The following is a 25,500-nucleotide window of genomic DNA, read 5'->3' on the forward strand; positions in this document are numbered from 1 at the left end:
AGCCTGGAGCCTGCTTTGAGTTCTCTCTCTCTCTCTCTCTCTCTCTCTCTCTCTCTCTCTCTCTTTCTCTGCCCTTCCCCTGCTCACGCTCTGTCTCTCTCTCTGTCTCAAAAATAAATAAACATTAAAAAATAAAATAAATCCAATATTTCCAAATAAGCTAACTGTGCATGGAGAGATGTGAGTACTATTCTTTGTAAAGCACACATCAGAAAGACTAACTGGGAAATAAAGGTGTGTGAGTGAGTAGGGAGAGTGCTCAGTCCTGGCAGGACTGAGAAAAGCTGTGTGGAAATGTCCAAGAAATCCTATTCTGAGAAAAGGGTTTTAAGATAACAAGAAATCTTCAGAATTATCACAGTTTAAAATAGAATTTTCGAAGTTAGCTTTATTTTGATGCTGAAATAAGACAAGTTAACATAAGTCTGTATGTTTGAATGTGATTTGTTTTTGTTTTTTTTAATTTTATCTACTGAATGACTCCTATATGCCAGGCATTCTCGTCTCCACGGCTCACAGTCTTCACCAAGTGAAGTTAGTAACAAGACTCAAACACAATGCAAACCGCCTATTATCTTTCCCCTCATCATTTCAATAACCAAGAGACTCTGGGCCGTTAATGAAATTTAATAAAGGATTCCAACATGAATTGTGGTTGGAAAAGAGATGGGAAAATGTCATGTCTTCTCTGTGAATACTTTGAAATGAAAAAGTAAATCGTATACACTTTGGAATAATTTCAGAAGTTTCTTGTTACCTCAGACCCTTTCTGGTCATTAAAAAAGACAATATTGTTGGCTCCAGTTAGTCTGTTGGCACTGTGTTTGTGGGGATATCTAGGCATGTAATTTGGTTGTGTTACTTATTAGGCTTTATTGGTATCCATTTGAGTTTTCTTGGCTTTTTTGGGAAAGTTTTGTTTTTGTGTGTAAAATATACACCCAATGTTTTTGTTTTGGTGCCTCAGCAGGTCTTAAGGATGCCTTGACACTGTATTGTAAGAACCTAAAATGCTTCGCTGCTCTTATATATACAACAGTGAGGAATACATTATTTAATATTATTTTATTTTTAATCAAAAATTTTTTGATGTTTATTTTTGAGAGTCAGACAGATAGACAGGTTGTGAGCAGGGGAGGGGCAGGGAGAGAGGGAGACACAGAATCTGAAGTGGGCTCTAGGCTCTGAGCTAACAGCTCAGAGCCCGACGTGGGGCTCAAACTCCCAACCGTGAGATCATGGCCTGAGCCGAAGTTGGACGCTTGACAGACTGAGCCACCCAGTGGCTCACCCACATGTAAAGCCACCTACTTTACATGTATGCCCCTATTTTTAATTTGAAAAAAGGAAAAAATGGAATATTCACCATGGTATTGAAATGAGCAATAAGTGAAATCCTGCTGTTCACTAAGCAAAATGTCCTACTTCTCTGCATAATAAATAGCAAATCCTCATTGTTTGTCCTCTGGTTGCTCATTGTCCTGATAAATTCTCATGTGGAAATAAATTAATTCATGCCCCCCTTTAAAGGAGACAGTAGAAGGGAATAAAAAGAGCACTGGATTGAAGTTAAAGGAGCCTGATCTAACGTATTTACTGGCTGTGTGAACTTGGATAAGACAGGGTTTGAGTCTGTAAAATGGAATTAAAACTATCTATCCTGCCTCCTTCTGAGAGTCACATTGACAATCAGATGAGATAACATATGGGGACTATGTTGTAAAATGAGCAGCATGATGGGAGGGTGAAGCATTACCAGGAGGGACGAGGGACATCGACACTGCGCCTAACACCAGGGTTCAGGCATGTCTGAGCATGACTGCTGAATGGTGGAGCCGTTCTCCCCAGAGTCTGTTTGCCTAAGAGACCTGGTGCCTGCTTCAATAGAAGTCATAATAAGAGAAGCCTGTGGCAGCCATGACATTCTGGAGCCAGTTTCAAAACAAAACAAAACAAAATAAAACAAAACAAAAACATCAACCAAAAAACAGTTTTGCTCTCTTGAGAAAGCATATGAGTGTGAAACCAGTACAGGAGCTATGCTTAGATTTCTCTTCTGGCTCTTCCTCTTTGACCTCTTGTGTAAGTCACATGGAAGGAGGGTCAGGGGAGCTCTAAGGAAAAATGAACAGATCCTACAGGATATTTGGAGAAGCAGCAGGTCTTGGAGACAGTTTATATGGATTGAAACTCTTCAAGTAGGAAGAGGCATTCTCCCCATGTGCTGTGAACAGAACATCATTCACCTTTGACAACTCAGATGATGCGACAATTCATCATTGGCATGGCAAATACCTGGCATTGCAGACATTCCAAGGTCATTACTAAAAAGTGGCGAGCATCTGTGCCCAGCTCTGGCAGCCACCAAACCTATTTGAGGTGGCACAGCTCCCAATTACCAGGGGCTGCCGATCTCCCAGCAACTACCCTTTTTGTAGCCCTGGTACCCATGTCTGGGCTCTCAGTGGCTATCTCTCTCCAATGTGAGCCTCTTCCTTCTTCTTGTAGTCTGTTTTCTGGGTTTGATAACTGATTCAGGCAGACAGTAAAATTTGCCTTACTCTAAAATTAAATTTGATCTAATTTAAAATATTGAATGGGGGGGGGGTGCCTGGGTGGCTCAGTGGAGTAAGCCTATTACTCTTCATTGTGGCTCAGTCATGATCTCACAGTTCTTGAGTTCAAGCCCTGCTTCAGGCTGTGCACTGACAGCACAGAGCCTGCTTAGGATTCTCTCTCTCTCTCTCTCTCTCTCTCTCTCTCTCTCCCTCCCTCCCTCCCCTACTCATGAGCACGCGTGCTCTCTCTCTCTCTCTCAAAATAAATCAATAAGCTTAAAAAAAAAACCCATAAAATATTGAATGAAGAGACAGATTGAAAGTCACCAAATACTCCTCACCTAATTATCCCAGTTCTAGAGACAGTCCAGAGAATTGGCCCTGAAATTGTCTGGTTGTGCTTCAGTTCTTGCTCTTACTGAAGATGCTTTGCCTGGTGATTCTTTTGATTCCCAATACAATGTTAGTATTCTCTTAATACTTTCTGCTGAAAAGAACAAATTTCTTTTTTTTATGTTTATTTATTTTTGAGAGAGAAAGAGACACAGTGACAGAGCATGAGTCGGGGAGGGGGAGAGAGCGAGGGAGACACAGATCTGAAGCAGGCTCCAGGCTCCAAGTTGTCAGCACAGAGCCCGACGTAGGGCTCGAACTCACGGACCAAAAGATCATGACCTGAGCTGAAGTTGGACACTTAACAGACTGAGGCGCCCAGAGAAGAACTAATTTTTGTTGTTTCAAACCAAATGAAGTTTAACAAGTAATTGGATAAAGAGGACTTTAGAGGTGATAGGGCTTAGACTTTAGCAAGTGAGAGGAAAAGCTAGTATAAGTTATTTGGTCGAACATTATTCTAGATGCTTCCGTGAAGGTACTTTTTGGATGAGATTGACATTTAAAATGGTGATCTTTGAGTAAAGCAGATGACCCTCTCTAATGTGAGTGGGCCTTGTCTATTCAGGTGAAGGCCCAAGAGAACAAAGAATGACCTCCTCGAGCAAAACGGAATTCTGCTAGCAGAACACTTTTGGGCTCGGACTGCAACTCTTCCCCAGATCTCCAGTTGCCCACCTAGTCTTCACACTTTGTACTTGGAACCCCACAATTGCATAAGCCAATTCCTTAAAATAAAACTGTCTTTGTACACATCTTGTTGGTTCTGTTTCTTTGGAGAACCCTGACTAATACATGCACTGTTACCTCACTTTGTGGCATAGATATCAAGCCCCTCTGAATTAACAGTTCTCACTCTTACTGCTGTAAGGTAGGTAAGGATCAGCTGATGACAAAGGAGTAAGAATATTAAAAAATAAATTGGAGATTTTTAAAAAATCCTCAGCCTCTCTTATCTCTACAGCAGACTGGGATGCGAATTGTTTATTAATGTCTATATTAGTTTCCTATTTTTGCTGTAGCAAATTACCATAAATGTATTGGTTTAAAACAACACAAATGTATTATCACTGCTCTAGAGAGCAAAAGTCTAAAATGAGTTGGCAGAGCTGTGTTTCTTCTGGAAGTTCTAGGGGAGAATCTGTTGCCTTGTCTTTCTGCTTCTAAAGGCTCCCTGCATCCCTTGGTTCATGGCTTCTTTCCACAATGACTCCAACCTCACCTGTGTCATCACATCTCCTTTTGATTCTGACACCTGCCTCTTATGAGGACCCTGTGATTACGTTGGATTCACGTGGATAATCCAGGAGAATCTCCTCAGCTCAGGATCTTTAATTTCAACATGTTTGCTAAGTTCCATGTGCCATATATGGTAACTTATTCACAGGTACTGGGGATTGGGACATGGTCATTTTGGGCAGGGATATTACTTTCCTTTTCATAGAGCCACACATGGGAATGTGGTCCTAATGGGTGTTATGGCTCAGATAAACCTTGAGAACGATTTTTCTGGAAGCCAAAAGAGAAACAATTCACTGATTTCTTTGTCGATATTGTCTTCAAAAGTTGGATTCAAGAGCTTCTTCTCTCCAGACTTGGGGTAGAAGTAGAAAAACCAATCCAAGGACAGAAGATATGTCACCAAGAGCATAAGAATGCTTGCTGATTCCTGGGAATAAGTGCACAAGCATAAGTGATGGAGTCCTTATTCATGTGGAAATTAAATTCTTTGGGAAGGAGAGAAATAGTAAGTATACAATAAATTGGGATACATTTTGACAGTGGAACTGAGTGGATTTGCTGGGAAATTAGACATGGGGAGTGAGAAGAAGGGAGAAATCAGGACTCGAGCCCCCTGCTGAGTCGGGGAGCACCTGCTGAGTGGATGATGCAGCATTAGGCCCTGCAGAGACTGTGATGGCAAGGTAGAGACCAGATCCTCCCTCAGTGATCAAAGTTCGGTAAAAGGATAAAACTCAAAAGGCCAAGAACACGCATGGAAGTACTGTCTTGTTCCACACAAGGAAGAACCAACCAGGGGGCAGTACACATTTGTAAAGATGCTTAATCAGTGCTCACCAGAGAAATGTAAATTAGCTTTATGACTTTTTTCACAAAACTGGAAAAATTAGAAGACTGGTAATAAAAATTAACAATGTGGTGAGGCTGCCTGAAAGACTATCTCAGTCATTAACTGCATGAAAAAGAGACATCAGACTCTTTTTTAAATTGGCAGAGCTGTAGGGAAAACAAATACTTTCCATTTTTGTTGGGAGTGTGGGGTTGGAAAAAAAATGTTTCTCTTCAGAAAAAAAAATGTTTTGGGTCACCTGGGTGACTCAGTTGGTTAAGCGTCTGACTTCGTCTCAGATCATGATCTCATGATGTGATCTCATGACTGGGAGTTCGAGCCCCACATCGGGCTCTGCACTGACAGCGTAGAACCTGGAGCTTGCTTCGAATTCTGTGTCTCCGCTCTCTGCCCCTCCCCCACTTGAGCTCTGTCTCTCTGTCTCTCTCAAAAATAAATAAACATTAAAAAAATTTTTTTAATGTTTCTGCATCTCTTAAAATTAAAAATGTGCCACTAGCATGGTCCAGCAATGGACACTTTTAAATGTAAAGGGAAATTACGGAGGTGTACAAAGAGGTAAGTTCAAAAGTTTCACTGCAGTATCATTTATAATAATGGAAAAAAATCAGAGGAAATTTAAATACCTCTTAACAAACTACTTGTTAAATTGACTATCCATATCCAAATAACAACTATTCATAAAGAAAGCAGTAGGTAGATTTTTATGTACTGTCATGCATAAACGTTAAAAACACATTGACAAGTGAAAATGCGTTGCAAATATTTATGCACAGTATAATATAATTTATGTCTGAAATCTTTATAGACAAAACTAAATAATCCTTATGTACGTATGTAAGTTGTAGCATAATTCTATTGGTGAGGGAGTCAGAGGGCATTCACTTTACCTATATTGTTTGATTATTGTAAAATGACATTGTATTAAGGTAGCATCTAATTAAACAATTAAAACAATGACAAAAATAAGAAGTCAGCTCAATAAAAACAAGGACTTACTGTGATGTATGGCTGTACATTTTCATCAAAGCTTTTTCCATTGGATAAGCCCCAAATTCTCTTGATCATTTAGTGCTTTTCATATTGACGTGAAAATCAGATATTTTTTTCAGACAAAAGGAAGTAGAACATCTTTGAAATGCAAAGCAACATATAACAGTGCAATACTTAAGGGTTTTATTCAACTGCAAGGTCAATATAAATCAACACTATGATAAGGCTTCCTGCAAAGCTCTCTCTATCATTAACGGCATTAAAAGAGACATAGAATCTTGAACAAGGGAAAAAAACAGCTTGTCTCTTTTCTATGCTGCTCACACTCTACCTGGAGTATTCCATCCAGGTGTGAATGCCACATTTGAATCATGTGCAAAGAAAGAAAGCATAGCCATTAAAGGGTTTGAAAAGATGACCTGTGGGGAATAGTAAAATGAATGGGGAATTATTTAACCAGGAGAAAAGGATACTCAAATGACATACGACGGTTGACTTTAAGCATTGTGATACTGCTACACAGAGGACAAAAGGAGCACATCTGTTTTTATGCAGTGTACACAAAATAATAAGTGCCATTTTACAAAACACTAACATGTGTATGTGTTCTCAACCCTGTGAGTTATGACCATCCTATTTGACAGTGGTGGCAGAGAACAATAAAGTTCATGTTTCCCTTTTCTGTAGTGTTACCACTAAGAAGTGACTGCCAGCCAGGGACTACATTTCCTAGCCCTAGCTGAAGTTAGACATGGCCCTCTGACTGGGCTTTCCGGTCAGTGGAATATCAGTGGAAGAATTGGAAGGTACTTCTGTACTTACACACACACACACACACATGCACATTCACGCACAATGCCCTGTGTGAATTCTTCTGTGTGCTTTTCCCCTTCTGGTTAGCTGTAATAGAGTTACAAAAACTTGGGGCGCGTGAGTGGCTCAGTCAATTACGTGTCTGACTTTGGCTCAGGTCATGATCTCACGGTTCGTAGGTTTGAGCCCCGCATCGGGCTCTGTGCTGACAGCTCAGACTTTAGAGCCTGCTTCAGATTCTGTGTCTCTGTCTCTCTCTACCCCTCCTCTGCTCACTCTGTGTCTCTCTCTGTCTCTCGAAAATGAGTAAATGTTAAAAAAAAGAGAGATACAAAACAACCTAATCATAATTATGATGAAGCCTCCATCCACCTGGGTCCCTAACTGACCGTGTGTAGAAGGGCTGCTCCACCAATCTGTTAATTCACTCGGTACAGTTATGTAGTAAAAATTCAGTTTCTAATGAGTTTGAGCCATTAGACACATTGAAGTGTATTGTTGAAGCAGTTAGTCCACTTCAGTTCATTGAATAGACTCAGAAAGTGAAACTCAACAGGTAAGTGTAGAGTCCAAAACAAACTTTCAAATCATTCAGTTAGACTCCAGGCCACCTCGTTCTGAATCCAAGTCTTTTTCTCTTGTGCTATACTGCCAGGCAGCTAAACCAGGACAAATGTTATAAACGAAAGGAACAGAGGTCACCACTGAAGATAGAAGACTTCTGTAACAGGCCTATCTTTGCATTTCTTCAAGAGGCAGTATGCACTCCATCACAGGAGGCGTTCAGAAGGGAACATTAGAGAAAAAAATTAAACCATGGTTGAGTGTCAGAGTTAGATGATTTGATGTTTTTTACAACCTGAGATCCCATGATTCAGTGCACACTTCAAGCCCTCAAATGATATTTATTAGACAAACACTATGCACTCAGCAGCAATTTGGGAACCCTGTGGTCTCCTTAGCAAGGTATAATGGGAATGCTAGGAAGTGAGCCAGAAAGAGAAAGTGAATGAGAACTATAACTGGAGCAAGTTCCAACAAATTTATCATTTGGAAAGGTTTGTAAGATTGAGAGTGATAAAGAAGCTCATTAGGACATGTGAATAATTCTCTCAGCAAATAAAGTTTCTTGTGTAAAATGTTGACAATAGAAGAGTTTACACAAATGTAAAAACCCATGCTTCTGACATTTATTCTTCCTACTGGAATGAGGGTCATAGCCAGAGAACCTTGAGTAAGGGGTAAAATATTAGAGCAGATGTCTCTGATTGATACTGGTGAGGTTAATACAGGCATGAGGGCTGCAGGAAGGAGAGGATGATTTCAAGTTTTTGTAGCTTTACTGTAATAATGTCAACAGGTTCTTGTAACACCTAGAGAGTTGCGTTTGAAGCAAATTCATTTGTGTGTACAATTTTCCCATCCTCAGCAAAGCTGAACATGGCTGCTACTTCTTGTCCACCATTTTGTTTTCTAGGGGGAAAAAAACAAAAAGGAATAGAAGAGAAAGCAAGGAGGGTATTCAAGTTAGCATGAGATAAACAGCTGAAGTACAAGTGACAACCCTATCTTTTTCTCCTTAACACCTTATTGGCATTTGTCTAGAGTGCCCCCCAAAACAAGATAGATGCAAAAAATAAGTTATTTATCTTAGTTCTTTTTACATAAGTTTCAAGGTGATTTGTTGATTCATCAAATACTTTTTAGTTCTCTACACTATGTCAGAGTGTGATCTAAGTACTAGGGTAGCAATAATAAACAGAAAACAACAGCAATCACTACCGTCACTGAGCTTCCATTCCAGTAGAAGAAAGAGACAATATGCAAATAAAAGATGTGTGACAGTGATAAGTGCAGATAAAGAGCTTAAATCAGGGCATGTTGGAGGAAATTTTAGTAAAGGTAGTCCTGAAATGCCTTAATGAGACTAGGAATTGTGAGCAAGTTGAGAAGGAAGTGAGAGAGTGAGCCAGACAGATAGTTCAAGAAACTCATTCCACGTTGGAGGAGTCAGGTGTCTAGGTCCTAAGCTGCCCTTGACATCAAAGAGCTGACATGGTTGGAATAGAAGGCAAGACAGAAAGAATGCAAGACAATGATACTAGAAATATAACAAGGGTGAGGACAAGTACAACCTTGAGATTATAGAACCCTCAGTCTGGTTGCAGTGAGAACTCTGGAGGAGCTTAAGCAAAGAGTTGACAAAACCTGACTTACTTTAAAACAATGTTTTGTGTTTTTTAATTTTTTTTAGGGGAGAGAGAGAGAGAGAGGGAGGGAGAGAGAGTGCACGTACATGGGGCAGGGGCAGAGAGAGGGGGAGACAGAATCTGAAGCAGGCTCCAGGCTCTGAGCTGTCAGCACAGAGCCTCATGTGGGTCTCAAACCCACAAGCAACTGGCGCCTCCTGAATCTGACTTAACTTTTAAAAAATTTATTTAATGTTTATTTATTTTTGAGACAGAGAAAGACAGAGTGCAAGCAGGAGAGGGGCAGAGAGACAAGGAGACACAGAATCTGTAAGCAGGCTCCAGGCTCTGAGCTGTCAGCACAGAGCCCAATGTGAGGCTCAAACCCATGAACAGTGAGATCATGTCCTGAGCCAAAGTTGGATGCTTAACAGACTGAGCCACCGAGGCACCTGAATCTGACTTAACTTTTTAAGGAGATCGCTCTGGGTACTATGTCAAACAAATTTGGCCAAGGTGGAGGCAAGGAGATTAACTAGATCATTATAAGAATCTTGGCATAGTGGTTTGGTTCAGGATGATGGTTGTAGGAACAGTGAGAATGGGATGAATTCTGAATTATGTTCTAAAATTAGAATTGGGAGCATTTGCTGATAGGCTGAATATGGAGTGTAAAACAAAGAGGAGAGTTCAGGAAGGTATCCAAGTTTGGGGCCTGAACTAAAAGAATAGATATGGGGTGGGGGCGCCTGGGTGGCCTCAGGTGGTTAAGCATCCGACTTTGGCTCAGGTCATGATTTCATGTTTATTGTGTTCGAGCTCCTGTCAGGCTCTGTGCTGCCAGCTCAGAGCCTAGAGCCAGCTTCAGATTTTGTGTCTGTCTCTCTCTCTGCCCCTCCCCTGCTCGCATTCTGTCCCTCTCTCTCTCTCAAAAATAAATAAACATCAAAAAAAATTTTTTAAAAGAAGAGATATTGGGGCACCTGGCTGGGTTATTTGGTTAAGCATCTGACTCTTGATTTCAGCTCCCATCATGATCTCATGGTTATGAGATTAAGGCCCATGTCAGGCTCCTTGCTCGGTGTGGAGCCTGCTTAAGATGCTCTCATTCCCTCTCTCTGTCTCTCTTTCTCTGTGTCTCTCTTTCTTCCCCCCTGTCAGGAAAATCTCTGTAGGTAAAGAAGTTTTGATAGGGGGAAAGGTAGTTTGAGAAGAAGAAATAATGAACTCAGTTTTAGTTACACTAATATTCAGGTCACCTTTTAGGTATTCAAGTGGGAATGACAAATAGTGGGACATACAAATGCAGATTTCTGGTGAGAGGTTGTGAAGAAGGTAGAAATTGAGGAGACATCAGGACACAGATAAGTATTCAAAAGGATGTTACTCGGTGAGAGCACCTAGGAGTGACTGGAGATTGCACAGAAAGGTCCTAGGATTGTGCCCTGGATTCTTACTACATGCAAGAGTTGGAAATGAAGGAGAGCCAGTCTAAGAGACTGAAAATAAGTGATTAGAAAGGTAGGAGGCAAGTTATAAAAGTGAGCTGTCTTGGAAGCAAAACAAATAAACTTTTCAAGGAGAGAGATCATTTGTGGCGAATAATAGGTAGACTGAGAGATGACCTTGGATTTAGTAACTGTGGGGTCATTGTTAGCATTCAGAGGCCAGTTATGATGGAGCGACGGAGTGAAAACCTGGCTGTAGTAGTGGAAAGAGAGATGGATGTAGAATAATCGGTCACAAGGCATATAGTTATCTTTTCAAGGAAAAAAATATTAGGTGATTGTTTCAGGGGGAAGTGAGGTCCAGAGAGAGAATTTCCTTTAATAAAGGCTAAATGGCAGTGTATCTATATGATTGTGGGAATGGTCCAATAGATATTTTAAAACTGAGAGGGGAGAATTGCCAGGGCAACCTGAGAGAGCAGAATAGAAAGAATGGGATCTGGATTTAGTGTATAAAGTAGAGGGTTTGACATTGGTGAGGACCCTGAATAGTCCATCCTTACTAATGGGAGATAAGGTAAGTGCATGACCCCAATTGCAGGACTGTAGGAAAGTATGATGAGCAATGCTTACAGGATTTCTACTGTGATTTCTTCAATTTTCTAGTAAAGTAGGAGGCAAGGTCAGTCAAAGGTTGAGAGTGATCATGGGGAAAACATAATGGAATTTTGAGAAAGGAAAGAAGGATCTATAATCATTATTGGGCCATTCCTTCTTTAAAAAAATTTTTTTAACATATATATTTTTGAGAGAGAGAAAGACAGAATGTGAGCAGGGGAGGGGCAGGAAGGGAGGGAGACAGAGAATCTAAAGCAGGCTCCAGGCTCTGAGCTATCAGCAGAGAGCCCTACCTGGGGCTTGAACTCACGAACTGTGAGATCATGACCTAAGCCGAACTTGGACGCTGAACTCACTGAGCCACCCAGGCATTCCACAGAAGTTCCATATCAACTTCTTGATATACCAGCAGCATTATTATCTAGGAGGCTACTAGAAATTCAGATTCTCAGGTTCCACTACACACCTACAAAATTAGAATGGGTATCTCAATAAGGTCTTCAGTTGATTTTATTTTTGCCTATTAAAGTTTGAGAGGCACTGACTAGAGACTAAGAAAGAAGGGGTTAAGGGTATATACTATGTTTGGCCAGCAGCAACAATAGCCAACTTGCGGTAATTGATGAATTTAAAATGAGATCAGTCAGGATATTTTGTGTCTTCTCCAGCCAAGTTCAGCAGTACTGGTGGAGGCATTAAGTACTCAAAGAGATAGACTTAACCAGGGATGTGGTTTTGCGAAGAGAGTAGAGAGGGGTGATATATTTGAAGAGAATGACTATAATAATAGATTAATTATAAAAGGTAATAGTAACTGACCATGAAATATGAGTGGAATGTAGCAGGAGGAGAGGGCTTGGGAAGACAGGGAAGAACAATGCCAAATTGATAGATCGAGGCATTAGATATTCTGGAGGGGCTGAAGTGTTATTGGAGCTTAAGTACTACAAGAAGGGAATTGAAAAATAGAATGGAGTTTGATGCCATTATTGGTAAGTGTCCTGGTCAAGCATATGGCAGTGATAATAGAGTGCCTGAGATAGAGTGTTGGACAGAATCACTGGAGCAGAGAAGATCAAGAAGTTAAGATGAGGACATTGGAAAGATCTTATGTGTGGCTACAGAAATTATCTAGAATTATCTGGGATGCCTGGGTGGCTCCATCAGTTAAGCGTCCAACTCTTGATTTTGGTTCAGGTCATGATCTCAAGATTCGTGAGTGGAGCCCCACATCAGTCTCTGCACTGACAGCGTGGAGCCTGCTTGGGATTCTCTCTGTGCCTCTCTCCTGTTTGTGTGCACATGTGTGTGCACTCTCTCTCTCTCTCTCTCTGTCTCTCTCAAAAATAAATAAATAAACCTACAAAAAAAGAATTACCTTATCAATAGTGTCAAAGGAAGTGAAATATACCAGGAGAAAAATTTTCCAAAGAAAGAGGGAGGGTAATCTGACAGTGGATGTAAAATAAGGAGGAATGTTCAGGGAAGAATGGTCTGAAAGTGGCATTGCAGAGCAGTAAGACAAGTATTATGCCTCCAGATGCCTTGACAGGAAAATTGTAGGAGAAAAATAAACCACTCCCTTGAAATTGCTTCAGGAAAAGTAGTGCCATCAGCAGAGAGTAGATTTTTGAGCAAAAAAGGAGCAAACATTTGCTGATGAGCCTGAGAATATGTGCTTGCTGATGATTAACCTAGAGCTCCATGAAAGGGTTTTAGGAGATGGGGCAGGAAAGATTAGAGTCACAACAGGCAATGGGGATAGAATCTGATGATGAGCAACAATGTGAAAATCCTAAACATCCCAGGATGGTCAACCTGAATCCAGCAAGAGTCATACTCATTAGCCCCTGGTGGTCCCAAGGCAGAAGGATGAAGAGATTGCTAGCATTGAGGAGAAAGAGTGATAAAGGGGGCCTTGCTAGAAGGAAGAAGAATTATTGAGTTCCCCCTTGACTCATGCCATTGGAGACAAGATGTCCTACTGAAGGATGGTCTTCCTCTGAGGCTGTGGGCACTGCTTGGCCCCTACTGAATGGAGCCCTGAATAGGATGGGCCCTCTTGGTAACTACACATACAGCAGCCTGCCAGAATGACGCTTATGACAGTAGTAGATTTGACTCAGCTAACAAACTGGTAGAACATCAAGGGGAAAAAACGGAATATCAAGAAGGGATATACCCAAATAAACTCATTGCAATAAGAAAAAATTGCTATAGTTGACAAGCATGTTGGTCGGTATGCTGAAATTAGAGTGGAACAATCCATTATGATAGTTTGTTATACCCTGTCGACTGCCTTGTAGCCATTTATTTAGACTTTGTTTTGACAACTGCGTTATTAATTAGCTGTTGTGATGCTATTGATTCTGATATTGAAATGGACCTAAACTTTATGACTAAAACTAAATCTCATGGGATTTCCTTTTTCTTTGCCTCTTAGTCAATCACAGAAGTCTCACTTTCCTGAACATTCTCAGGAAAGCTTTAGCATTCTTAGAACGCTATGGAGGAAAAACATGGTGAGTGCTACCCACTGATGGTGGAGAATGGAATGTGAAAATAGGATATGAAAGCCTTTCTCCTTTTTCTCTTTGTGTGAGACCTAAAACACTGTATTTATGGCCTTGAATATGATCCTGTAGGTCAAAAGCTTTCTAACTCCTGCACATTATGCTTTTGTCAAACTGTCAGAATTTCTGTAGATACCTAGAATTCAAACCCAAAAACCTAGCAAATAGTTCCATCTTCTATGTTTAAATCTCAGTGGGGCTTTATAGTTCCTTCCTGGGGAGCACAATTCATGTTTTTAAAGTCCAGCTTACCATTTCATGTTGAAAAATTGAAACAAACACGGTGCAGTTTTTTACGACCATATAAAATTGAAGGACCAAAGAGAACAGTGTGCATTTCAAAGTGTTTCATATAGTGTTTGAGCATAACCTGAGGGAATCAATGCACCTTTTAAAAGAAACTCTTGGGGCTCCTCATGCAGCAAATTCAATCATTTGGTAATCTACTCTACAAATCTATTGTACATTTACCATGTGCTGTACGCATCTGAAGGAACCAAACCAGCTCTTGAAGAGTGGCCTGTAGGAGTAAAACCTATTGTGTGTTGAAAAGACAGTATAAAAAATAATATAGCTATGAGCTATGTATTTCCCGGATTTCTTTAAGGACATCATTATCAAGTTAAGCAGATACTGTGCATCAAATTGTGCATCAAAATAATAACGCCATTCAATGAAATGAAGAGATTCACGTTTGTTCATGGAAAATGTAGCAGATTACAGTATTAAAATTATTACTTAGGTAGTATGAGAAACTACCCAAACTAGTTTAAGTGAAAATAATAATAATAAGAGGTAAAAGAATGTATCGGCTCATGGAAGGATGAAATCCAGGACTGTTACAGCTTTAGGCATAGCTCGATTCCAAAACTGAGGGCTCATTTTCTCTTCTTTAACTTCTCAAACAATCTCCACTGTTGCATTATCGTCTCTGTCCCTAACCACAGGTGGGTTTCTCCCAAGAGATCTTACTTTATTATGATGAGCAACACGAAGGCAAAGGAACAGTTTCCCCTTCCTTCCAACTCGTCCCTAATATCTACATACCATTCCCTGGATGGGGTCTTATATCTGGTATGTTCTCAATATTAGGCAAATTGCTTCTCCCAGGAGATAAATTATTGGTTAAGCCAAGGTCACTGTAGCCAGGGATGGCCAATGGATGATTACTGACATGTCTCCAGAATTAAGGGAGTGGTAGCGTCCTCAAAGAAGTAATGCTGGGGAGGACATAAAACAACACATCTGTTATAAGCAACATGGCAAGAAGGACTGAAGCAACCTAGTTCTACAACATACAACTTAATTATGATACAGCTACACAACAAAACCTTATGCAGGTATTAGAATTATGTTGTCTAAGAATATGTCACATCCTGGAACATATTCACGATGAATGGTTATATTTAAGAGGTAGTTTACTAAACAGGAAATATAACATGATCCTATTTAGATAGCATTATGGTCTTCTTTTCACATTGACTTATTTATTTTGAGAGAGAGAGAGAGAAGGTGCTTGTGAATGGGGGAGGAGCAGAGAGAGAGGGAGAGAGAGAATCCCAAGCACTGACAGCATGGGGCTCTAACCCACCAACTGTGAGATCATGACCTGAGCTGAAATCAAGAGTCGGATACTTAACTGACTGAGCCATGCAGGCGCCCCACATTTTGGTCTTATATGATGAAAAAGGTGTATTTTATCTGTTCAGAGAAACAATACTGTAAGGAAATACACTAAAATGTTAACTGACCATCTTTGGGAGGTGATATTATAGAGATATTTTATTCTTATTTTCACAAAATTGTATTGGCTGCTTTTTCATAACAAAAGGTGTTACTAGTGAAGTCAAAGAAGAAAGAACTATCATGGTTAAAATGCAAATCTAGGGGTTTGGGTTTATTTCCAAAAGAAAATGTTGCTCTGATAGAACCCTTGCAACAATTTTTCACAGATGCACAAAATGAGTGCATGTCAGGTCCTCCTGAGGCCGAATCACAGTTCGTTCATGGACTCTCATCTGAGCCCTGAGAAATCTTATTTTCAGTTTGATTCCACACATATTTCAGAAATGGCAGGATGAGATGAGAGAAGGATTAGAGGCATGTCTAAAAATTGGCTGTACTAGGGCAAGTTAGACATTTTTACGTTGTAATTCTCATTTTGAACTGCAAGACATTTGGGGGAGAATTCCTTAAACATAAAAACAAAGACTTTTTATTGTCACAGTGTAGTCCCAATTTCAGCAAAATACAGTGCATACAATAAAAAATAGATGGAGGAAGACAGAACAAAAAATATTCAGAGTAGATCTAGTACTGATTAAAGCTTAATACTTTGTCTAAGGGTCTGAAATAATCTTTTCAGAGAAAATAGTTGTCAGGACAGGTGGTATAAAATTGTGTGTTCTTTTTTTATCATGTTGTATAAATTTTCAGGTTTCTCCTTTGTGGCATGATGCTAAAAATCTCTATCAGGTTTTGAGAGATGTATATACTTTATTATCTGAATTTGTTAGAGAAGAGAGTGATCTTATCATTCACATGACATGTATTTATTGGTTGCATACAAAAAGACATATACTCATCTAGCCACCAAAAATACAATAGTGACCAAGAAACAAAATCACTCTCATCTTGGGGCTTATACAGTAAACACAGTAAACAAATAATTCAATAAATACATAACGCAACATGATTTAGTGATGAGTGCTATAAAGACCAAAGAAGTAGTCAATGGGAATAGACAGTGAAAGAAAGTAGATTTTATTTCTTTTATTTTTTAATAAATTTTGTAAATGTTTATTTATTTATGAGAGAGAGAGAGTGAACATGCGCGAGCCGGGGGAGGGGCAGAGAGAGAGGGAGACAGAAGTTCTGGATCCGAAGATCCACTCTGACAACAGAGCGCCCGATGCTGGCCTTGAACTCACGAACCCTTAGATCATGACCTGAACTGAAGTCAGACGCTTAACTGACTGAGCCACCCAGGTGCCCAGAAAGAAGGTAGATTTTAAATAGAGAAAGCAGGAAAGGATACTCTGAGGATGTGACGTTTAGGTAGAGACTTGACTTAAATAAGGGAATGGGCTATAAGAATATCTGGAGGAAACACAGTCCAGACAGAAGAACATCAAGTCTAAAGTCTCTGAGGCATAGACAGGCTTTCCATGCTTGAGGAGGACTGGAAAGGACAGGATAACAGGGAGAATAATGGAGGAGAATGTTCAGAGGAAAGTCAGCGACAGAACATATAGGGCTTTGTAGTTCAATGGTAAGGAGTTTGGATTTTATTCCGAGTGTGTTGGGAAGATATTAGATGATATTGTGCAAAGGAGTGATGTGATAAAATTATATTTCTAAAAGATTACACTGCTGCTGGGTGGAGAACTAGGTAACATAGAAGGGATGCAAAAAGGATACAGAAACAATAATCAGAAGATCCTGGAATTTAGGTGAGAAATCATAGTAGCTTAGTGTAGAATAGTAACAGTGAAAATGCTGAGTAATAAATATTTTAAAGGTAGACTTGAGAGAACTTGCTGATATGCTCTATGTGGAGTACGAGGGAAAGTGAGGGTCAGTGATTAACTCCCGAAATCTGAGTCCACAGCCAGTGTCCTCAGTGCTCTACATATATTGATAAATACAGTCAACATCACAACAAATTATGCGATGTTACTATGATCATCATCCTCATTGAACACATGAGGAATGTAAGGCAGAGAATGGTTAATAACTTGCAGAGGCCACACTACTAGTACTTAGTAAAAGCGGGATTCAAAGCCAAGGCCTGGCCCCAGCGTCATCCTCTTCTGTGCAACCCTATTCTGAGATGCCTATTAAAGATCAAGTAGCAACATGGAATTAACAGTTGCACATACGAAGGTGAAGCTCAGGGGAGAATCAAAGTTGGTGACAGAAACTTATGAATCATTAGAATGTAGATAATAATCAAAGCCATGGGACAGGATGAGATCTCCTAGAACAGAGGTTGGTAAACTCGTTTTGTAACGGACCAGATAGCAAGTATTTTAGGCTTTTCAGGACAGACTGTCTCTGTCATGAGTACTCAACTCTGCTCTTGTAGCTTGGAAGCAGTCAGAGACAATAGTCAATGAATGGGTGTGGCTGTGTTCCAGTACAACTCTCTCTGCAGGGGCAGATTTGGCCTCTGGTCTTAGTTTACTCTCCTGGTCCTGGAAGAAAACTGAGAGGAGGACCCTGCAAAGAAACCAGCAAAGGAGACTGAGGAGGGGAGGTGACAGAAGTGGGAAGAAAATCTGAAGTAACGAGTGGGGAAGTTCCATGAAAGGGAAAAGGAGAAAGGACACTGATTACTAGAGGACAAAAGAGTTTGTCCAGAGGGTCAAATCCCAGAATCAGAGACATGGAAAGGCCTTTGGTTATTCACTCGAAGATGGCTAATTCTTACAGATGAGAAAACTGAAGCTCAATGTGGGAGATGGGGGAATGATTTGCTCAAAGTCATTTAAAGATTACAATACATTTTCTGAGGCATCCACTTTAACAGATGTTATGGAGTTTAGCCTCAGATAAGACAATGTTGCCAACACCACCACCTTGTATGAACACCCCAGTTTGGTTCAACAAATATTTGTTGCACACTTACTGTGTGTCTACAAGTGTATCTGGCCTTGGAGTCACAGAGCCAAAAGATGCAGGGATTGCGTTCCAAGTCACTTGCATTCCAAAAGGAAGAGCAGAAAAGAAAATGCATATGCAGTAAGTTAAGGTAAGATTTCTGGGAGAGGTTAGCCAGGTGCTATGGAGTGAATTGTGTACCACCCCCCAGATTCATATGCTGCCCCCTTCCCAATGTGGTGATATCTGGAGGTAATGCCTTTGATAATTAGGTTAGATGAAGTCATGAGGGTGATGAGATTAGTGGCTTTATATAAAGAAGAGAGATCGCTCTCTCTCACCAATTTCCTAGAGGAGAGAATAAGTGAAATGCCTCCTCCAGACTTATTAGTGTTCCTCATGTATGTTCACATATTCTCTAGTCTTTTCATCACCAAACACATACTCTTCTCTAATTAAGTGACCCTGATTATATGTTCATCCATCTGCCAATGCCATCTTCCCACAAACTCCTTGAGGTCAGAGAGCCATATTGTTTATAGTCACGTTTTATTGAATCACTACTCAATAAATTATAGTTCAATGAATGAATGAAGGCATGACCAAATGACTCAATGATGAAATGAAGCATTAATTGGAGATATTTAATTGAAAAAAGAATAATGTTAACACAGGCAAAGGAAGCAGTTTTTCAGGAAATGTGTGAACATAGGATACAACATGGCTCATGCAGCAAGCGACAAATACACCAGAATGTCTAAGGTACAAAGCTGAGGTCTGGGAAATATTTAGAGTGCTTATTGTTTATCAAGTAGTATCCTAAGTTATTTACTATATTAACTCCTTAATGCTCATAACAACCTTTTAAGGTAAGTAGTACTATAATCTCCTTTTACAGAAGAGGAAACTGAAGCTAAAAGGTGTGGAGAAACTTGCCCAAGGTTACACACCAGTGAGCAGCAAAGCTGGGACAGGAACTCAGTCAGCTTCCAGTCCACTGTATGCAGATGAGGCTTGACAGAAAGGCAGTGACCACACTACTCAAGCCCTTTAAGATCATGGTAAGGAAACTGAATTTTAGAATATAGAATATTGGGGGGCACCTGGGCACCTGGGCTCAGTTCGCTAAGCGTCCGACTTCAGCTCAGGTCATGATCTCATGGTTTGTGTGTTCGAGCCCCACGTTGGGCTCTGTGCTGAACGCTTGCTCAGAGCCTGGAGCCTGCTTCGGATTCTGTGTCTCCTTCTTTCTCTGCCCCTTCTCCGCCACGCTCTGTCTGACTGTCTCTCAAAAATAAATAAATGTAATAAAAAATTTTAAAAAAGAATATAGAATATTGGAAGCTGTTCAGTTGTGACAGCCCCTTGGTCAGCTTTCATTTCCTTAAAGAGAGATCTGAGCTAGTGTAGGACTAAAGGTGCAATACTTCTTTTGAGAAATGTTGGGAAGCTAGGAATTTTAAATGAGACAGATTTCAGAAATACTTATGGGGTAAAATTGACAGGGCTTTGTGCCCATGAAGAATGAAGAGTCTAGAAATAGAACGCATCCAGGATGATACCTGGAATGATAACTTAGGTGACTGGGTGGATGATGAGGCCATTAACTGAGACTGGGAAATCTAGGAAGAAAAGGTAGTAGGAAGCATAGGATACATTTAGATTTGCCTATGTTAATTTGGGGGTGCCTTGGGGCATTCTCATGCAGATGGCGAAAAGGCAGCTGAATTAGAAGTCTGACACTCACAGAAGAGGTCTCTGCTAGAATTAAAAAGTTAAGAGCCATCAGCATGTAGGTGGTAGTTAAACCACGAGAGCAATAAGATTGTTATTGTCAAATTTATGTGCATGAATATTACCTGTCAGTGCACACACAACTTCGGAAGCCCAATTATTAAAAGCCTTCCATGGGGGCCTGCTGAGTTAGCTGAATCTGCAAAATACGTTAGAAGATGCCAAAGTCACTTTACTGGTTTCTGCCTCAAAATGTATCTTCAGAGACCTCAACAGGGAATAAATAAGCGTCTCCCTCATAAATGCCTCCAGAAAATAATTTTTTAAGTTTTTTTGTTTTGAGAGAAAGAGAGAGAAAGCGAGAGAGTGGGGGGGGGGCGGGGAGAAGAGCAGAGAGAGAGGGAGAGACAGAATCCCAAGCAGGTTCCAAGCTGTGAGCACAGAGGCCAACGTGGGCTCAGTCCCACAAACTGTGAGATCATGACCTGAGCCGAAATCAAGAATGGTATGCTTAACCGACTGAGCCACCCAGGCACCCCCACCAGCAAATATAATTTTAAAAAATTAAACTAAATAAAAAAGTAAACAGCAATCCCTCCCACTCTGTCAAACATAAATGAAGTCTAGACAGAGGTTGGACTCTGATGGATTTCCAGTACTCTACTGTAGGGAATTTTTCTTCCTTATATGAATATTAGTTGTCTCAGTTTGCCTCAACTCTGTATCTTTGGTTGTTCCTTTTAAAAACTTTACGTATGGCATTAGGAGAGAGTCTTGAGGAATTTCTTATAAGGGCAGACTTAATTAATGTTTCCAGCTGTGTGCGACTTTCCAAGCCTCAGCTGGTAAAGACGGATTTATGAACCAGAAGGCCAGTCTGTCTTCATCCCTTCAGTGTAACAGCTCTTAATCACAGCTCAGGAAAGTGTTAAATTTGGGAAACAGGGAGGGGATGTTTAAAGTGTTTACCACTGTATCATGACTCACTTCTTTTTTCAGCCATTTTCAAAATTAAATGTTCCGATCAATTCCTGTATAGTATGCTCAGAACAAGACGTGTGTATCACAGAGATAGAGCACCATACCTGGAAAGGGGCATGTAGAAATGTGCTTTTCACAGCATAGATCACACGGCTTTGCTCCACTCCAGGAACAAGATAGCTGAGGCAGCAGAGAGGCTGGGTCACAATAATAGATGTCCTCCCTGAGGTTTAATACACTTTAAAAACAATCATGCTCAGTTTCTAGAAGGGCTTCTCAGAGTAAAAGAACATGGGGGTTTGAAAGCAAGAGATGCATTTATAGCCCAGTGGAATGCTGAATTACAAGTGATTTTGAGTAAGCCATTTAACCATTTGTAATCTCTGTATTGAGTTTAAGAAACCATGAACAGCCCAACGCTCCAGCCTTACATGCTGCAGAATCACTAGCTTTTGCTGCATAGCAAATTATACCCAAATTCAGGGGCTCACAAAAGCAATTCATTATTATTACAGTTCATGCAGTTGTAGGTCAGCTGAGGTTTCTGCTTAGGTTGGGCTTGGTTGGGAGAGCTTTGTAGGACATTTCTGCTCCATGTGTCCCTCATCCATCTCCTGGAACCAATAGGCTAGTCTAGGGATGTCCTCTGCATGATGGTGGCTGAAGCCCAAGGACAGAAGGAAAAACCCATAAGACATCCTGAGGTCTAAGCACAGATTATGCATACATGTACCCTAACCTCATTCTATTGGCCAAAGCAAGCCACATGGCCCAGATCAAATCCACGGCAGGGCCACATGGCAAGAACATTCAGACTGGCATGCATACCAGATGGGTGGAGAAATGTTCAACAGTTAGAATATAAAAGTACTTTGGTAAGTTTGAAAGACTATGTATTATATACTATATATTACATATACACTGTAATAGTATATATAGTATATAATTGACCCAATTCCAAAAGGTATAATTAATTAGATTTTTTGTATACTTATCTTCTACCCAAACGTTCAGCAAATAAAAAATATTCTAATTTTTAAAATCTACACTATGTAGTTACCTGTTCATAATTAACTATTTCAGAAGCAGAATAAAAATTCTTTCATCATTATCATAATACCTTGAGTTATATAAAACAACAAGAATCCTTCATATTAAACAAAAAGTTTGATGTCTTTTAATAAACTAATACAAGATTGTCAAAGGATGCACAACAATAATTTCAATATCTTCTGTGTCTGTTAGTAAATTACCTGGCTGACACTTAGTGCTGAAGAAATACTTTTCTTATTTTATCCACATTTTAAAGGAGAGGATCATTGATCCTTTTTTTCCCCACTCTAATCACAGATGTGACAGGTGGAATCCTTTCCACTTTGGCATCCCTAGATCATTCCAGAGACAGGCATGCTTATGTGAATCAGCCTGGTTAAATGCCACTCAGAAACCACTACACCTGCCCATAGCCTTTACCTGCAGGTAGATTTGTCTCTCTGTGCACAAATTCTAGTGAAAGAATAGGGTGTCATACACAGAAACAGGTTGGGCATTTCTTTTTTTTTTTAAGTTTATTTATTTATTTTGAGAGAGAGTACAAGAGTGAAAGCACACACATGCAAACACAGTCACACAGGGGAGGAGCAAGGAGAAAATCCTAAGCAGGCTCCACACTGTCAGTATGGAGGCCAGTGTGGCACTCGAACCCAGGAGTCATGAGATCATCACCTGAGCTGAAATCAAGAGTCACATGCTCAACTGACTGAGCCACCCAGGCGCCTCTAGACTGGGCATTTCTAAAGCTAGCTAGCGAGAGATTAAGTAGCATTCACATTTCTATTGCTATTTGCAGTTTGTTTCTCTGGCTTCTTGGTTAACTAAATGTGTGAGTTTTTTCATTAAAGAAACAAACAATGATCCAATCAGAGAATTTCTTTGTTTTGGATTTTTAAAATTCTCTTCCTCATAGTGATAGATATAGGCAGTTTAGCCACCCCCATACCATCCAATTCCATATGAGGGTGGCCTTGGAAACCAGCCAGATTGCATTGTTATCCTTCTGTCAATTACAAATGTGCCAGACACCCAAAGCATTGGGGAGGAAGTGCAATTATTAGAAGCTACCCAAGAGAATATGCCCAATGTCATCCCTGACTTGCCAGGCGACCTTTAGAAAATCAGATGTGTAAAAGAGGGATGATAAATTGTTCTCTAGGCCAATCATGTAAATGAGTAGAAACACCAAAGATGGAAAGAAATAAAGGTAAAAATAATTCCAAAGAAACCAGTTTTTTGTTCATAAAAGAATTGTCAACTATACAAAAGGAACCTAATCCAAATAATAGCTGAAGTCCTTCCCCAGATACTGGTAATAATTTACCCCCCCTATCCCTATTCATGTTTGTTAATCCCAAATGCCTTCCTCCTGCCAAATATCCATGTCTCTAACACCCATTCTTTCATTATTTTGGTGAAGCACTAATGGTTTCATAAAATAAGTCCTAAAATCCCCAATCCCAATGCCAGAAAAACATTTTTTTGCCCTTGGATGTAGGGCTGTGGGGAGCAGAGTGAGAAGAGAATTGAGAGCACAAATCCATTTATAGTATGTGTCTATGGTGATCACAACTTCTGTGATCTTATTGGGGTCCTCCACTGAGGGTAGTATATTTTCAGAACAGGTATTAAAAATGGGATTTTTTTCATCACTAGAGGATTTACTTTCTCAAAGTCTGTGCTAATAAGATATAATTTGAGCTACCAAAAGAGTTGGACAATAGCCAATATGAAATGACCACTGAATTTGTATATAATACTTTCTTTGGAGGGCACCTGGGTGGCTCAGTCAGTTGGACATTCGACTCCTGATTTTGGCTCAGATCATGATCCCAGGCTCTTGGGATCGAGCCCCATGTTGGGTTCTGCTCTGAGTGTGGAGCTTGCTTGGGATTCTCTCTCTCCCTCTCTCTGTGTCCCTCTCCCCCGCACCCCCCCCCCCACTGTCTCAAATTAACTAATAAACATTTGTTTTAAAAAGAATGCTTTCTTTGGCACCTTATATATGTATCATTTAATAAGTGCTAAAATCACTGAGTAATTAAATTCAAGTAAGAAGTGAAAGGCACTGGGTATAAATCTCTACCATGGACAGAGCCAATCTAGGCTTCATTGCATATTGTTCTCAACGAGTCTTGAACAACTTTTTAAAACATATGTGAAATATTGGACATTATAAACAAAGCATTATCTTAGTATTACATATATCGTTCAGGGTACCAGAACTTCATCCTTCATATATGTATACTGGAGCACTGCAGTTCAATTCTGAAAGTAACTGGTAGGAGTTAGCATCAAACTACCATAGGTTAAAGAACATGGTCCCCACTAAGACTTCCCTCATTTAAGATGCCAGCAGTGAAGTTGGGGGTTTCCAGGCCACCTGCTTTTGATCAACTGACTACAGAACTAAGAAGTTCCCACGACTCCCACTCATGTTCAATAATTCACTAGAATGACTCACAGAAGTCAGGAAAGTGTTTTCAATTACAAAGAATACAAATCAGGACCAGCCAACTGAAATCAACTGACACATAGGGTGGGATCTGGAAGGGTCCCAAATGCAGGGCTTCCAGGCCCTCTTCCCAACAGAGCACTTTACTCTCTCAGCACATCGATGTGTTCATCAACCAAGAAGCTTCCCCAAGCTTTTGGGTTGAGGGCTCTTTGTGGGATTTCTTTTTGGGATTTAATTACAGGGCTCTTTTGTTGATGGAATCATTGGCCATTTTGTTGAACTGAAACTCCAACCACCCACTTCCACTCCTCTCTGGAAGGGAAGCTGGCCCAAAACCCTAATCCTCTAAGTATAAGCTTGGTATTTCTGGTGACCAGACTCCATCCTGAGTTGTCTTTTTAGCATAAACTGAGGTGTGATCCAAATGTCATGCATAACCAAAATACACATTATTTGGGAAATTTCAAAGATTTAAAATCTTACCCCCAGTAACGAAGGACAGAAGCCAGTCAAATTCTTTATTATGCAACATATACTTAACTATAATTTACATATGTAAATAAGTGTAAATCTCTGTCCATGCACGTGTGTGTGTATTTCCTTTATATGTTTATAGATAAAACTAGACTATGGTGGTATTAACAGGAGAATAAAGAAAGCAGTTGTTAGTGAATGAGAGTCAAGATCAATTAACAAACAGATTAAAATCACTATAATACTTCTATCAGCTGAAACAAACATTAGGCACTGTTTCAGTGGTGTTATTCAAACTTAAATTCAGTCACATGGTGACTGAAAGTAACCAATACCATGTTATACTCATGGATAAAATTTATTACAGCAAACTTTATAAAGTAAAAACAGCAGGAGAAAGATATACATCAGATGGAGTCCACATATGATGGAGTCCTTCCCCATCATGGTTCCAGGATCTCTTCAAGACAAGCAAGGAACAAGCAACCACATTTTCTACGTTAACTCCTCAAAGTCAGTTA

The 25,500-nt window shown here is 40.1% G+C and overlaps 1 pseudogene; it reads left to right on the forward strand.

Moving 5' to 3' along the window:
• The first annotated feature begins 5,543 nt into the window (after nt 1–5,543).
• LOC132675898 (transmembrane protein 230-like) overlaps nt 5,544–25,500 on the forward strand; it is a 63,213-nt pseudogene continuing 43,256 nt past the window's right edge.

This window comes from Panthera onca, chromosome A2 (assembly GCF_046562875.1).
Source record: "Panthera onca isolate mPanOnc1 chromosome A2, mPanOnc1 haplotype 2, whole genome shotgun sequence".
In the NCBI taxonomy this organism is placed as follows: Eukaryota; Metazoa; Chordata; class Mammalia; order Carnivora; family Felidae; genus Panthera; species Panthera onca.